Source organism: Rhinoderma darwinii, chromosome 6, assembly GCF_050947455.1.
Source record: "Rhinoderma darwinii isolate aRhiDar2 chromosome 6, aRhiDar2.hap1, whole genome shotgun sequence".
Lineage (NCBI taxonomy): Eukaryota > Metazoa > Chordata > Amphibia > Anura > Rhinodermatidae > Rhinoderma > Rhinoderma darwinii.
In genome coordinates, this window is record NC_134692.1 from 137,784,138 (window position 1) to 137,801,755 (window position 17,618).

A 17,618-nucleotide genomic window follows, 5' to 3' on the forward strand; every position below is an offset into this window, starting at 1 on the left:
CACATCCAGCCTGTGCCAGGAATAATGTCTCTGAGGGGGCAAAGGGCTAGACCCTACATATATGATTCCCAGAGTGGGATCCCTAAGGCTTGTGTAAGCACCTTAGAACGAGTGTGGGAATGTCGGAGGAGTCTGCAGTGAGACCAAGAGGTTGTCCTAAGGAATTGGCTTATTTCCCAGGCCTTGTGTTAGGTCATATGTGATCATGTGCAGACATATGCCTTATATCCTCTTCTCCTTTCCATGTAAACTGGCGTAAAGGGTCTAATGACTTTATAAACAAAGGGATTTGTGGAAGGAAAAAAAGAAAATAGCGTCTTAACGTAGACATGTGATTGAATGTGAAGAGAGCAGTCTGTTCTAGAAATATAAGTGAGGATTGAGGCCAAGCCAAAAACATGGGGCACCGTTGTAACCAATAGATCCTTTGGTCTAACAAAAATCAATATTGAGACCCCGTCCTTGATCTGGTTCATGCCACCATTCCCTTGATCTTGGGGCAAGACCATACACCCATTCATTGAGGGGAGAACCGGAAGATGTGACCAGGGCTGGCCTCATTTGGGAAGTTGTCTTGTGCATTACCTACCGTTTGCACATGGTGAACAGATTATATGAAAAATTACTACATGAAATGGATGGACAACAATACCCCAAAAATTTAGAAAAAAGACGGCTAAGAGTTGACCTAATGACTATGAAAAAATATATCAAAGGTCTATACAGAGATGTCTCTATTTATACCCAGGACTGTAACTTTAACACGGGGGCATCCTCTTCATCTAGAGGAAAGAAGGTTTCTACACAAACATAGAAGGAGATTCTTTACTGTAAGAGTAGTGAGACTACGAAACTCTCTGCCAGAGGACGTTGTTATGGTGAATTCACTAAAAAAGTTCAAACGGAGCCTGGTTGCCTTTCTTGAATGTATTTGCTAGATTACTGAGGATGGGTCGTTGATCCAGGGATTTATTCTGATTGCCATATTGGAGTCGAGAAGGAATTTTTCCCAAAATTGTTTTTGCCTTCCTCTGGATGAACATTGATAATAGGCTGAACTGTATGGACATGTCTTTTTTTCTGCCTTACAAACTATGATACTATGAAGCTATGGTACCATACCACACAGTGCCCAAGTATACACACCACACAATATGGTGCCCAAATAATAATTTCATACAGTTGGCTAAATAACGGCCACCACCACCATACACTGCAAAAATAATGTACTCTACAGTGCCAACGTAGCAGAGCCACACAGGTAAATACCCCCATGATGTGCCCCTTTCAGGTGCCCTAAAGTCAGTCCTAGATAAGACCTTCTAGATTGTGCCCCATAGTTGTTTGATAATCTAGTGGTGCATGTAGGGGGGAACTAAGTACAAACAGTTCCTTGGACAACATTGGTAGGTCCCCAGACAACTAGTTGGCCCCCGTTCCTAGAACCCAATGGATTCAGCGGCTATCAGTCAGCCGGTGACCACTTGCCATGCATTGCTGGAAGGAGAATGAAGGAATGCAAGGAATTGAATGGGCATCCTTGAAATGTAGAGATGCCAGGAGCTCCTGACTATGATAATCTGGCCTGGCAAATAGAAGGGAAGAGATAGGGCGCCTCACTACGGACAGGGCCAGGTTATTGAACAGATTCTCTGTGTATTGTTGAGAAATTCAGACTTGTACTGTAATAGTCCTTTCAAAGAAAAGTCAAGAGAATATTATAACTTACACATTATTTCCCTTCTGAACCCTCTCTCGCATTCTTGTCGTCGTATTTTCTTCCTTGTGCTGCATGTTTTCATCTTGAAATAGCCCAGGATTAGAAAATCATGACTACTTTCTTCCAAAAACAGCGCCACACCGGCCAAAGGTTGTGTGTAGTACTGCAGCTCAGTCTTTTTTTTTAACTTCAATGGAGCAGAGCTGCAATACCACACACAACCTGTGGACAGGTATGGCACTTTTTTTTTTTTAAAGAAAGCAGCCATGTTTTTGTAATCCTGGACAACCCCTTTAATGGTATCTGAGTGGGAGGGACCTAGACAAGCCTGTGTAACAGGAGAGGCAGTCTCTTCTACAGCAGATATAACATAATGTGACCAGGTCAGTACGACCCAATTATATGTACTTATTGGTGGTGATCCAGACAGGGAGAGAAGTGGTTACCGGGCAGTCTGTACTCTGTAATCCTGCAGAATACATTTAACGGGAGAAATAAAGAAAATATCTATGTGTATATAGTTAATGCAGTGGGTTTAGACCGACTCTATGTCTATGGTCTCCAACCTGTGTTTTTCCAACTTTTGCAAAATTACAACTCCAAGCATGCTGGGAGTTGTAGTTTTGCAACGGATGGAGAGCCACAAGTTAGAGACCACTGCTTTATGATTATGCATCTTATATTACCTCCATATTTTCCAAGACAAACACACGTTAAAAGACTCAAAGTTTACAACGCATAAATCTTATCATAAGGATGACAGAATATTTACTAATCTGAGAAGTTTATGTGTGTGAGAGGCTCCGAATAAGAAAAAACAGAGACAGAGGTTAAAATCACAGCTGTAAACCAGATTGTTTTATTTTTGCTGGAAGGAGGGGATGACCCAAAAAAAACCAAAGCTATCTTCCTTCTATGTCAGTGGGGCTGGGGGCTTATAAGGAACAGATCCGGATTGTTGTATTCTACCCATAATCACTATGTTGAGTATTATCATGACTGGGTCCTTAACCGGTATATATACGGTTTATGTTTGCATCCCAAGCGATTGGGCATCTGAATGTTGGGTGCCCGACAGTCAGAGTGACCCTGCGAGTGACCCCGGAGAGAAAACAGAAGTGGTTTCACTGCTCGCGTGTCTTCTCTGTACTCACGTACACAGCGCTGTGTATAGAAAAGAGGCAGCAGCAATTATTAGTCCCGGTGATCATGTGACTGATCACATGATCGCCGGGATGCCGCTAGTAGGAGGTTACTGCTGGTTCTAACTAGACCCAGCACAGCCGTATCAGTGAGAATAGTCACTATAACAAAGTGTGGTGTAAAAAATTTAATCATAAAGTCCCCCAATAGTCTTTTCTGACCTTTACGGGACAGGCCACAATAATAAAGGTAAAATAACCCAAAAATAAATCAAATAAAAATGACACATAAAACACCCCACCAAAATAATGCTCCCCCCACCAATCATTGTCGTAACCTTTGCCCTGACCCATTTATCTTAAAATAGACATGTAACATATACAAATATACGGTAGACAATGACGAATCACAAATAAAAAGTCTATTTTAGGGTAACACTATATTATCACCCAAAAAAACAGAAGCCTGCATTGATTAAAAAAACATTTGCAAAAATTAAGTCACTAGCCCAACAAATAAAAAAGTTATAACCGCTTAACTAACACGTGATAAAAATGGCTAAACGGTGTCTGGTCCGGAACCGGTTAAAGTCCGATCATTACCTGATCAATTCAAATCCGATCATTGTTGTCTCTACGATCAAGATTGATCCCATGTCTCACACTGGTGAGAACTGTGAGGTGGAAGCGCCAAGGGGATGGAGGCCAGTTGATCTTTTGACCCTCATGATAATCTGACCCGGTCTCCATCTTTCATCCATGTTTTTATAAGTTCTACAGTCCGTAGAACATTGCGGAGTCCAATAGTTACGTGTCCAATGGTGATTGATCAAAGTCGACTACTTCATATAGAACCGATTAAAAACTCAATAATGTTTACAACCTTTTACAAAAGTGCGACTTAGATGGGTCATGGCCCGAAGCCGGACCCCTCACGCAGACCACAGGTTGATTGTCCACATGTAGAGTGAAAATCAGTAAACCAAAAATATTCAAGGAGCAAAATTTTAATATAGTACAAATCAAGGGTTGATCAAGTGTCTTGAGGTCATGAGCTGACACTATGGGGGTCTAGTTATGTACGATGCTCAGCCAAATATCCCATGATCTCATCATTAACATGTTGGTGTAATCCAACTTCAGATGGTTTTTGTGAGGCTAGTTCCACCATGGGGCACTGTGGTCTTCCAGGGGAGGTTAGGAACCCTTAAAGGGGTTGTCAGGTTTAGAAAATATATATTTACAAATATACTATTAGGGAAATCTGAATAACCAGATGGGGATCTTCTGTTTAGGAACCTCATCTATTAGCCAAAGCAAAAAGGACCATACATGTCCATGCATTGCACAGACAGCACATTGGTTTCATTAGGAACTGTGTAATGCTTCATTTCTCCTGTGGTGGCGCTGCAAGGAAAACTAATACTTGCAGTTGGGTTCCCCCACAGACCACAGCTAATTGCTGCGGGCCCCAGCAGCCGGACAACCTGTAATCAGCATATCTCCAAGGGACAAATCTAACACACAGGGTCTGTCCAAAGTGGACAGCCCCTTTAACACCTTTTCAGCTACTATATCCTTAGGGTTATTTCCAATTTCCCAACTGCTCAGTGTCCTCCATTACAGATACTCGAAATCTCTAAATTACAAGCATGTTTCAAAAAGACTTTCGAAAGCAGAGTCATCAGTTTTTAGGATGTTCACACCTCATGTGATCTGCTAATCTTCAACCATTGGAGCCTTTCCATCTCTCTGTGTCTAAATGATAAAAGTTATGGACTGGCTACTGTTGGGGGGTCTTCTGAACCATGATGTTGACCCCTGTTCTAGATCACTGGAAGTGCACCATCCATAAAAGCAAGACACAACGTACTGAGGCCTCCTTGTAGTATGGGACTACTGACCTCATTGTCTGCTCTGATGCTTCCTACTGTTGGGGGCTCTTCTGAACCTTGGTGTTGACCTCTGTTCTAGATCACTGGAAGTGCACCATCCATAAGAGCAAGACACAACGTACTGAGGCCCCCTTGTAGTATGGGACTACTGTCCTCATCGTCTGCTCTGATGCTTCCTAATGTTGAAGGGGTCTTCTGAACCATGATGTTGACCTCTGTTCTAGATCACTGGAAGTTCACCATCCATTACAGCAGGACACAAAATACTGAGACCTCCTTGTAGGATGGGACTACTGACCTCATCGTCTGCCCTGATGCTTCCTGCTGTTGGCGTGGGACAGTTCACTGCACATGAGACGACTATAGACCATAACCAATGTTCTCATAAGTGTGAAGGTCACCAAACGTTTATTATTGTTGCTCAGCTGAGGGTGACAGGAAACACCAAAGTGTTAGATCGGCCTTTAAAGAAACAAATAAAACTGAACCTTCATTTAATCCCCTTTGATACCACCTGACATAACGAAAAGGGTAATTGAGTTCAGTTATAGAGGAAAACACGCATGGCTTATGTGTAGACCCAATAAGGATTCTATCAGTCAATGTACAGTATATTCAGATGAAGCAGATCTGACATTGTTGGTTTGCACAGTTGCTCATGATTTTTTGACCTCCGTGCATTGGCATTAGTTAATTGAGTTATCTTATCACATAAAATCCTTCTAATATGGCGGCCTCCATGGGGATTAGCTGATCCATTTCCCGAGACCCCAAGCAAAGTTGATTTTGTCGAGGGGAGCCATGGCCAGGCAGACACTTCTCCTGCAGATGAATTGCTGTCCACGTTATAGAGGGTCTAGCTCATAAAGGGGGATCTTGAGCGAGGGATCCCCCTCCATTGAGCTCCAAATCCTCTGCAGAGACATAGAGGTACATTATAAAATTCTGGCTACTTGCAGTCACCACAAGAGGGAGCTCAGGAGCTTACCGCATACTGTGTTATTATAGAGTTCTATGTATAAACAGTATGCAGTAAGCCCCTAAGCTCCACCTAGTGGTGACTGCAGGTAGCCAGAATTTTATCACTTACTTCTATGGTTATACAGGGGATTTGGAGCTCTGTAGCAGGAAAACTGAACTCCGATCGCTATAAAGATACATTAGGAAATTAATCAGCACATAAATTTGGAAATATGTAAAAAAAAAAATTCACTTTAAAAGAACACTTTATGTCATATATCTCCAGAAACCTATCCATACATATGATTGAATCATAAACTAACGTGCAGTGTCCCTTTAAAAAATGGATTTTCTCGAGCCCAGAAATTGTTCGTTTTCCCTATATGTAAATGATGAAAGGTCCAGGTATATTGTTTCCATAATAACCAATTATTCAGGGTAATCTACTGTTTTGGTAAAATGAGGTTTGATAATGTGTCATCCTTTAATACCAATTATATTCACAATTAAAAAAAAATGGCCGAATGACGGTTTTACCCATAAGTGTGAAATGTGATTAGAATGTCTTTGAAATGTTAATTAACACTTTGTCTCTTTCCTTAGGACGTCTGTAATAACAAATACGAGAACATTTAAAGCAACAGACGGTTTAGTGTTTAATGAGTCCATTTATTGGAGCGCAGTGCATAACATTATTATTTATATGACTACATAATTACCAAGATTTCAATCCGAAATTATATGCCATTTTAGCCCCGCCCCCGCTTACCCACAAATTGCACAGAATGGTCCCTTTAAATGCAAATCAACATAAACCCCGCCCCTCTTGTGGTCTGGATCGTAGGTCAGTCCTCTGAAAATTGGGACTATTATTACTATATCTGCTCATCTTCTGGTTTGTCGGTCTCTCGGTGACCAAGGACGATTTATTCATTCTCGTAACCAAAGCCGCTTAAAATCAAGTTATGGAATTAATTGAAAATAAACAAATGAACTTTTAAGTCAAATAAATGTAAAAAAAACCTAATAATTAACAAATTAATAATATCCAAACTTGTAGTTAGAAACTAATTTGAAAGACAAAAAAAGCAAATAAAATCCTACGTGAAGAATAAACCTTCGTCCTGTCAAATTAGCGCAGATATTTGAAAATGAATTAAAAGTCTTCCAAGTAATCCCTTCAAAATAAAAGTTAATTAGCAATGACCTCACGCGTCTAAATCTCACTATGTAATAAACCCCCCCCCCCCCCAAAAAAAAACCCCTTAGGGAGTAAATTACACCTTAACCCTTTAGTGACCAGGCTATTTTTTTCTTTTTTCATTTTTGTTTTTCCCTTTTTCGACCTTCTAATTTTTAAAACTTTTACGGCGTAGCAATACCAAATTATGTTTTTGTTTTTTACATAAGTTTTGGAGAAAATGGAAAAAGTTTTTTTTTTAACTTTTAATATTTCTTTTTTTGTATATAAAAAACTCTATTAACTGTTTTTTATTAGTCCCCTAGGGGTCTCGAACCAGCGATCATTAGACTGATTGCACGGTATATTGCAATACTAAGATATTGCAATATATCGTGATTTTTACTGGCTCCTATAAAGCCCTCTGGCAAGGCTTCATATAACCGGTCTATGATGTACATTCCCCGTAGGTGAACGTAAAGGGGTTAAAGGGTTTTGTCCAAGATTAGAAAAACGTGGCGACTTTCTACTGAAAACAGCGCCAATCTTATCTTTGGGTTGTGTCTGGTATTGCAGCTCAGTTCTATTAAAGTGAATGGAGCTGAGCTGCAATACCACACACAACCTGTGGACAGGTGTGGCGCTGTTTTTGGAAGAGAGAAGCCATCTTTTTCTAATACTTGACAACCCCTTTAAATGGTTTCAAACATGCAGCTCTCCAGCTTTTACAAAACTACAACTCCCAGCATGCACTGACAGCCTTCACCTTTCAGGGACCGGGAGTTGTAGTTTCCGAATAGCTGGAGAGTCACAGATGGAGACAATTTCCTTAAAGTATGTCTTAAAATACACAACCTGGCCGCTGCAGAATCTCTTTTTGATAGAAGGCAAAGCATCATGTCACAAACCGATTGTCCTGACTATCTCCTTTCAAAGAGGTTCTGCAGCAGCTAGGGTGTGTTAAGGGGATTTCCAGGGACTTAGGCAATATACTTTATCATACACCGCTTCAGCTGCTGCACAACCTCTTTTTAAATATAAGGCACAGGTTCTGCAGAAGCTGAACAAGTTTGAGGTTCTGCAGGGGCGGGATCATTGTAATTTAAAAAACACACCCAAGCTGCTGTAGAACTTCTTCTTTTAACATAAGGACAGGTATCATGTCAATCACTAATTGAATAACATGGATCTAGCCCTGCATGTTCTGTAGCGGCTGAGGTAAGTAGTATGAGGTTCTGCAGGGGCTGGGTAAAATATACGACCTTATCTTGGCTATCTGTTGCCACCACTCAATCTGTATATGCCTCTCATTGACCTGAATAGGAGCCATCGCCCCCTAGTGGTGGCAACAGTCAGCTGAGATTTGGGAAATTTGGGTAACAGGCCATCTAGGAGCTATCATGGAGGCTTTATTGGTTATCATCCAGCTTTCTTCGGAGAAGATATTATCACCTGCCCTTCGGCTCAGTCGTCGGCTTTGTTCCAGTTTACATTCTGCAGAAAGTGTTTACGGAAGTTGTGACAGATATGAGGAGATGGGCACTTGAGGCACAGTGTGACTCTTCAGATCCGCCTGTCAATATTATTAATGAGCCATGCCGGCTGCGCTCTGTGACTTGCCTGCTGTGGGGTTGTCACCTTTGAAGCCTGCAGAACTTTTATTTTGTCTGCTGGTTGATCCTGAATGGATAAGTGAGATTCCACAGCTGCAGCGAGTGCAGACAAGTCCCTGCGTTCCAGCATCACAATAGTAATTTAACATGTAAAACACCATCACGTGGCGTAAAAAGCAAATATTACGGAGGGATGGGTGCAAAATGTAACTGGTAGGAATATAATTGGTTGGGTGGGCAATCCTTAGAGGGATTATATATTGCTTTATGAGTTGTTTTTTCCCAGATACAGCGCCACTCATGTCCACAGGTCATGACTGGTATTGCAGCTTATATTCACTTAAATCGGGCTGAGCTACAAAAACAGACCATTTTTTTTTCTAATCCAATACAACCCCTTTAAGAAAAATTCCATGGGCTGTATGTATGTTCAGACTGAGTACAGACGCTTCAATGGGGTTTTCTGGTTTATAGGGGATCGATAGTCAGTGTATAATGAAAAGTTCTACCACTTTCTAATATACTTTGTGTTTCACTTCTTCACCATTTCCAAGATCTCTGTTTGCGGTCAGTGAACGGAAACACGATGCACAGCTTGATGCAGTGTATCAGAGTTTCCACTTCTAGCACACCCTTGTTTCGTCTGGATATCCCATCTTTATATGCTCTATTAGGGTGTTTATAGAGGGCGGGTGTTCTGCTTGGGACCCTCTTTTTTGACACAGAGTGCAGAGCTTTTGAAATGAGTGTTGGCAGGACGAGTAGTAGGCAGAGTAGGCAGTCGCCTAGGGCGGCCATTGAGGGAGAGGGGGCTGCAACAGGGAACAATTAAATGAATGATTGTCCATCCAACAACTATATTGCGGCATGGCATTGTACAACTATTGCATGGTCTACTATTTATTTGGGCGCCATGCAATATCGCAATGCAATGAGTGACCACACGGAGCTTCCTTTGGCAATACCAGTTGATCACTGGGGCAGCTTCATTCTAAGGACGTAAAAACAACATCTTAAATATAGTCTGCGGCATCAAGATGGCGATCGCAGGATCTCACAACAAGCCATGGCACACAAGGTCTGTACGGCTTCACATACAAGGTCCTGATATGTTGTCTGATCTGGGGTCGGTTCTGATGGTCACATACTTGGGAGGGGTTGTATTCTTGGGGGGTGGGATTCAAATTTGTGGTACTCTTTAGTAATGCCCCTGAATATAGTCGGTTACCAAAGAGATATAAAAATTAATAATTATCTGCATACAAACAATTGTCCACTAGGGGCAGTGTTGCATGAGAGGTTTCTACTGATGACATCACTGGAATTTTAGTAGAAATAAGTGAAGAATAAAGCTGTCGGCAGAATATATGGACTGGAGACATCGAAAGGTTACTGCTTTATAGAGGATCGGTGGTGAAACAAAACACGCGCCCCATCCAGCTGACAGTTATTTGGGAGCTTTTTTCTAGCACTCTCACAGAGTAAAACCGCCTTTCAAGCCGTATAGAAACAGTATTCAGGCTAATTGGACATCAGACTCTTTTCTGACGGTCTCACAAAGGTGGTGTGTCTCACCAAGGCGGTGTGTCTCACCAAGGCGGTGTGTCTCACCAAGGCGGTGTGTCTCACTAAGCCGAGCAAGAGAAGCTGCGGGCACTCGAAGGGAAAGAAATCCGGCTACATGTTTGGCATAATTAGGAGACATTAAATTAATTACTAGAAATACTCCAGATACATTTCTCAATATGTTCTCAGAATAGTCCAAATGCATGACGTGAAAAGTTAAAGCGAAGGAGAGATTTACTAAGCAGCGGTACACCGGGGAGTCAGCCGTGGGCACTCACCACAATCATATTTTTGGCCATTACAATTGGGACAGTTTGCAGCTGGAGTGCACTACAATGGTCTTATATACATTCACCACTATAAAATTGACAGGTAGAGTAGATATGGAGTTGATCATGACGCAAGCACGTCCGTCAGATCTAGAAACCATCGAGTGCCAAATTTTGCATTTTTTTTTGAAATTTTTAGTGATGACAAACTTGTGGCAAAATTAAATTTTTGGAAAATGGACAAGAAAATTCCAGATCTCATGCAGAGGTGAAACCTGAAGCTCCGGGACCACAATGCTAAATATGGAACAGGGAAACTTACCTACCAAGTGCTGTTTATAATATTGGTGTCTTCTTATGTGGCAGAGGGGCCTTTTGGCCACCGCAGGGGCCAGTCCGGGTTCCACTGATACTTCTGCACCCTTTATAGCTATACCCCTGATCTCATGGCTTTGGCTAATGCTTTCCAGATCACGACAAGGCTTAATATACAATATAGAAGGTTCTTCCCGATCCAGCCAAGTCATGCCCGATCCAGCCAAGACTTTCCCATTTTAATTTTTAGGAGGAAGGTCTGATCAGAGCAGTTTGTCCTCAATAATTGCATCCACAATATTTTTAAGGGCCTGTCTTCAATGGAGATTGTCTTGTTCCATCCTCGCTTTGATCTCCTATTTGTTAAGCCAGGACAAAGTTGGCAAAGTTTGCCACGTCCTCCAAATGGGGCAAATTCATTGGTTCCTTCCAAGTACATAGTACCTACTCTTCAGTCCCAGAGTCCAGAAGTTTACCTCCCCAAACCCTGTTATCTAGTGGTTAAATTCCCTAGCCCCTGGTGCTCAGTGGCTTAATTTTTAGCCCCTGGTGTCCCTAGTGCTAAGTGGTTTAGTGCCCCAGTCCCTTGTGTCCTGGTGTTTGGGCTCTTACTCTTCAACTTCAGTCAATCAGCTCAATGACTGAAGGCCAGAAGCTCCCTATTCTTGTACAAGTCTTTGTATCATAGAAGGATCATGGAGCAGCTCTTACTTGACAGCTGTTCCATTTCCTGTTAAATGAAGGAGCGGCTGTTGTTGACAGCCGTTTCCTTCGGTCTATTCATCAGTTCTTGGCAATTCCATTAGTGGTGGCATCACAACAAGGTCTTCTAGGCTGGATGGGAAGCTTCTCATCCTGGAAGGAGGGGCTGTTGTTTGACAGCCGTTTCCTTCTGTCTATTCATCAGTTCTTGGCAATTCCATTAGTGGTGGCATCACAACAAGGTCTTCTAGGCTGGATAGGAAGCTTCTCTTCCTGGAAGGAACGGCTATTGTTTGACAGCCGCTTCCTTCTGTTTATTCATCAGTTCTTGGCAATTCCATTAGTGGTGGCATCACAACAAGGTCTTCTAGGCTGGATGGGAAGCTTCTCATCCTGGACCAGGTAGTCAACAATGCCTTATAAATATTTGAGCACAGCTCCACTGTGTGTCCCCTTTAAATTCCATCTTGGTAGTTTAGAAAACCTTTATTTTTGTGAAATGTTGAATGCCGCACCTGGTAGACAGAAGTGTAATTGCTGGTGATTCGGTTACGGCTGCCCTGCTCTACAGCTGGCTCTCTGGAGTGATTTCTTGTATTATTACAATAATATGTAAGAATAATGCTGAATAAAGACAATAACAGGGCATTAATCAAGACGCCGCAGCCGGAATTGCCGTCTTTGAGCTTCCTCCCAGTACACGGGGTCAGATACTTTATTTGAAATCCTAAGAATCAGCGGCCTGACCTCAAATCCAAATATCACGCCGACACCAGAAAAATACGCTTTGGCTTGACCTGTCTCCCTAATCACACTGTGACTCACACTTGGCTCAGTAATAAGATGTTATGGATGGAAAAGACAATTTAATCCTGTTTACTATGATGATTGCTACATTTGCTAGTACCAAGCACCTAAAATTAAGTGGCACTCCACCTCTTTATAACATTTGGCCTATAGTCCACAAATGTAAAATCTACGGTCTCTTTATTACCATTGTTTCTATTTGTGTAAAAAAATTACAAACGCAGTCTGGAAACCATCAACAAGCAGGTTACCTGATGACGGATCTTATTATGGCACCATTTGGCCTTAATGATGTCTTGTGTGAATATCCCAGACATCACAGATCATTGGGTCAATCAGACCCATAACAAATGCAGAACGGTAACTCCCTGAGAACCCAGAGACCACAAAATATAAAGATAAGATCTGACAACAGCAGCTTTGTGACATTTCTGGGTATTTAAAGGAGATAAAGAATAAAAATAAAATAAAAAATAGGTGAAAATAGCAAAACAATTATTGGAGATATGTTACAAAGATATTAGATTTTATGCTTACTGGCTGTAGAGCCAATGTAAAGTAAATTTTACTTCCTATATAATAATATTTCTTACAGCAGCCATTTTGAGCACCTATGGAGTTATAATATAGTCACAGAGTCACCCAGGCTACATAGGAATGCATAGACCCTGCTCTTTCCTCCTTTCTCCTCTGTCTCTGCCATCCTTATGTTTTACACAAATTTCGATACAGTGCCTTATATATTACAGCCTGTATATATCAGAGAAGACATTTTAATTCAGTATCTTGGGGGTATAACTGGAGGCCCAACTTAAAGTGAATCTCCACCCTTGAGCACCATTTTGTTTTTTAATCTTAATATGTCCAAAATTCTGTTCTGCCTCATTGCTCAATATATTTTTACAGCAGTCAGAGTAAAGAGCTCCAAATCCTCTGTAAAAACATAGAGTTACAGTGAAGGAAATAAGTATTTGATCCCTTGCTGATTTTGTAAGTTTGCCCAAAGACATGAACAGTCTAGAATTTTTAGGCTAGGTTAATTTTACCAGTGAGAGATAGATTATATAAAAAAAAATACAGAAAATCACATTGTCAACATTATATATATTTATTTGCATTGTGCACAGAGAAATAAGTATGTGACCCCCTACCAACCATTAAGAGTTCAGCCTCCTCCAGACCATTTACTGCTCCAAATCAACTTGGTGCCTGCATTATAGACAGATCTTACATGGTCACCTGTATAAAAGACTCCTGTCCACAGACTCAATGAATCAGTCTGACTCTAACCTCTACAACATGGGCAAGACCAAAGAGCTTTCTAAGGATGTCAGGGACAAGATCATAGACCTGAACAAGGCTGGAATGGGCTACAAAACCATAAGTAAGACGCTGGGCGAGAAGGAGACAACTGTTGGTGCAATAGTAAGAAAATGGAAGACATACAAAATGACTGTCAATCGACATCGATCTGGGGCTCCATGCAAAATCTCACCTCGTGGGGTATCCTTGATCCTGAGGAAGGTGAGAGCTCAGCCGAAAACTACACGGGGGGGAACTTGTTAATGATCTCAAGGCAGCTGGGACCACAGTCACCAAGAAAACCATTGGTAACACATTACGCCGTAATGGATTAAAATCCTGCAGTGCGCGCAAGGTCCCTCTGCTCAAGAAGGCACATGTACAGGCCCGTCTGAAGTTTGCAAATGAACATCTGGATGATTCTGAGAGTGATTGGGAGAAGGTGCTGTGGTCAGATGAGACTAAAATTGAGCTCTTTGGCATTAACTCAACTCGCCGTGTTTGGAGGAAGAGAAATGCTGCCTATGACCCAAAGAACACCGTCCCCACTGTCAAGCATGGAGGTGGAAACATTATGTTTTGGGGGTGTTTCTCTGCTAAGGGCACAGGACTACTTCACCGCATCAATGGGAGAATGGATGGAGCCATGTACCGTCAAATCCTGAGTGACAACCTCCTTCCCTCCACCAGGACATTAAAAATGGCTCGTGGCTGGGTCTTCCAGCACGACAATGACCCAAAACATACAGCCAAGGCAACAAAGGAGTGGCTCAAAAAGAAGCACATTAAGGTCATGGAGTGGCCTAGCCAGTCTCCAGACCTTAATCCCATCGAAAACTTATGGAGGGAGCTGAAGATCCGAGTTGCCAAGCGACAGCCTCGAAATCTTAATGATTTACAGATGATCTGCAAAGAGGAGTGGGCCAAAATTCCATCTAACGTGTGCAAACCTCATCATCAACTACTAAAAACGTCTGACTGCTGTGCTTGCCAACAAGGGTTTTGCCACCAAGTATTAAGACTTGTTTGCCAAAGGGATCAAATACTTATTTCTCTGTGCAGAATGCAAATAAATATATATCATTTTGACAATGTGATTTTCTGTTTTTTTAAAATATAATCTATCTCTCACTGGTAAAATTAACCTAGCCTAAAGATTCTAGACTGTTCATGTATTTGACAGTGGGCAAACTTACAAAATCAGCAAGGGATCAAATACTTATTTCCTCCACTGTATATGCCAGAATTATGTTCACCTGCAGCCACCACTAGGGGGAGCTTCGGAACATGGCGAATTCAATTAGGTTTTCCTTTTTATTTTTTCCCTCCTATTATGCATCAGGGTGGAGCACAGATTTCATATTCAGCTTACCTTGGGAGGTGTTTTTTTTTGCTGTGCTCACTGCCGCCCCCTACTGAGCATTTTTTTCCGAAGTACCAATGCATACATTTCTGTCTCAAAAAGTAGATGATGGCTTCCAATATAGACCTGAATTCGGAAGCAGAATACACGGAAGGTTTCTTTCCCCGCTCAGAAGTGGTGGGCCGCCCTGTGTTGAACCTCAGGCCTCCTGGCGTAGAGTTGATCATAAGGTTGTGGGTGGTGCATTGCAGTAACTTATGTTTTATTCCCTATTGCACATTAAGCTCCACACTCTATAATTGATTTCCACGCTGCTCTGCGCTCATTACATTAATATTGACAGTTCCTTTTGGATTTTGATAATGCAGCTTTTTGGCACCAGAGATCGGTGATTTTACAGCATCACTGACTAAAAGCCGAGGAGGAAGAAGCCGGTGGTGCTTGATAAACAGAATCCAGAGATGAACTATGGAAAGTGCCTGCCGAGATTGTCATTATTGTCACAGGATGCCGGATTTCCATCAAGAATGATGCAACTACAGCAGCCCACAAATGTGCCAAGGCGTCACTAACGCAGATGCCAACATTGCGACTGGCAAACCCTGCACGATCGGCGGACGTTGGCCAGGAGATATGAAATGTCTGGGCACAGTCTGCATTATGAAACTCCATTTAAATTGTAACAATTCGGGTGTGAATGCAATAAACAAAATATATCATTCACCCTGAAGATCACTCTAGGAAGCTGAGATATAAGGAGCTGTATGGAGGGGGATCATCTCATACAGCAAAGGAGGAGGGCACCAGAGATTTTCTTTCCTAAAAAAAAACACCACTCCCTTTTTATTTATCTAGGGTTACAAAAAATACAATAAAAATAACAATGTTGCATGTAACCTGTATATTATGTGCCCCCCCATATTAGTTCCTGTACACCGTCTCTCTACATGCTTGATGAGGGGGCGGGCTCTTTCTGATGTGATGTAAGAGCTGTTATGTGTGCCCTGAGCCAATCAGATGTTTCCCACTTGCTGCTCCGCCTCTCTTCTCTCCCTCTAGCTTTTTCACTTAAAGGTGTTGTCCCACAAAACACATGTATCCCCTATCCACAGGGACCCCAGCAATAAGGAGAACGGGGAACCGAAAGTCCCCCAAGAGAGGCATGGGACTTACGGGGTTCTGTGTCTGGCTTTTGTGTCCGAAAGCTCCATAGAAATGAATGGAGCGCCGGTCACGCATGCGCACAAACACGCCTGGCGCTCCATCCATTTCTATGGAGCTTCCAGACACGCAAGCCAGACCAGGACCCTGGAAGTCCCATGCGTCTCATGAAGCACTTCAGGGGACTTTGGGTCCCCCTTTCTCATTATTGCTCGGGGTCCCAGTGGTCAGACCCACTGCGATCACACATGTATCCCCTATCATGTGGATAGAAGATACATGTGTTTTGTGGAACAACTCCTTTAAACACTACAGCTGCATCCCCCTCCTACCCCCTTTTCACTGTCTTCTAATTACTTTTCTATTCTACTTGAATTTTTAGCGGGACTGAGGAAGTTTGACCACCACCTTTTCAGAGTCAGAATATTGCCAACCAGCTCCCCATATTTCAGCTTCCTTTCATAATAACACCATTTAGGGGACCGTAATATAAGATTTAACTATTGTTTATCTTCCTTTTTAGGTTCGTGGTGATAAGTCAATCCTCTTGGTCAACCCTTGAAAAGGCCAAAATGATTCACAAATGTTCTTGTTTTTTTCACCAAAATCTAATCACAAATTTGTCAAATTCATTTGTCCAAAGTAATGTAGTAGCGGGGCGATGAAGAATCGCTTAAAGGCGTCTCATCACAGACCCCCGAGACCCTCAAGAAATAGCTAATTTTGCCAGAAGGAAGTTGCTGTGAGCTGCTCATATCTTCTGCAGTGGCCGCTAGTGGAGAAATGTAGTATTACATGAGGCCATTCATAATAATACATACAGCATATGATTACGGGTTGTCCTGATGGGACAACTCAGGAAGATAGATTTGTCCCTTTTTTGCAATTGCCACACAAGGAAAATACTTCAACACCATTATAGAGAATCTGTAATAAAGCGTAGTCAGAATTCTCTACCGGAAGGCAGAAGAAAATGAAATGTAATTATTTTTTTAATTAAATTCTTTTATTATCAACTCAATTCTGTGTGCAGCTCATTATAATTACCTGGAAGTTGACCCGTTATTATATTGATAATTCAACACTGCAAGATCACAGCTAATAAGGTGGAGAAAAGTTGGTCTATTATGGTTTTCAGATATATTGATCCAAATGGGCTAGTGCCTAAGGGTATTAAGATTTCTTCATAAGGCCTCATGCACACGACCGTAGCCGTGTGCACGGCCGTGATTTTCGGGTCGGCCGGCTGCGGACTGTCAGCGGACTGTCAGCCGCAGGCCGTCCGTAATAAGACATGCCCGTTCTTTCTGCGGTCCGGGCTCCCGGGCCGTGCACGGACCGCAAAAACTACGGTCGTGTGCACGGCCCCATAGAAAAGAATGGGGCCGCAATTCTCCCGTGGATTTTCGGGGGAATTGCGGCCGCAAAAACACGGTCGTGTGCATGAGGCCTAAAAGTTGTCAAACTGGTGCTCGAAGGCACTATTAATTAAAGGGATTGTCCACTTTGGACAATTCCTTCTTGCTAGACGAGCCCCTCAACAATAAACTAATAAAAATATGTCCTACGTCTGGAACCTCCAATGATCAGCTGTAATCTCTGGGAGAGCCTGTCAACAAGTGT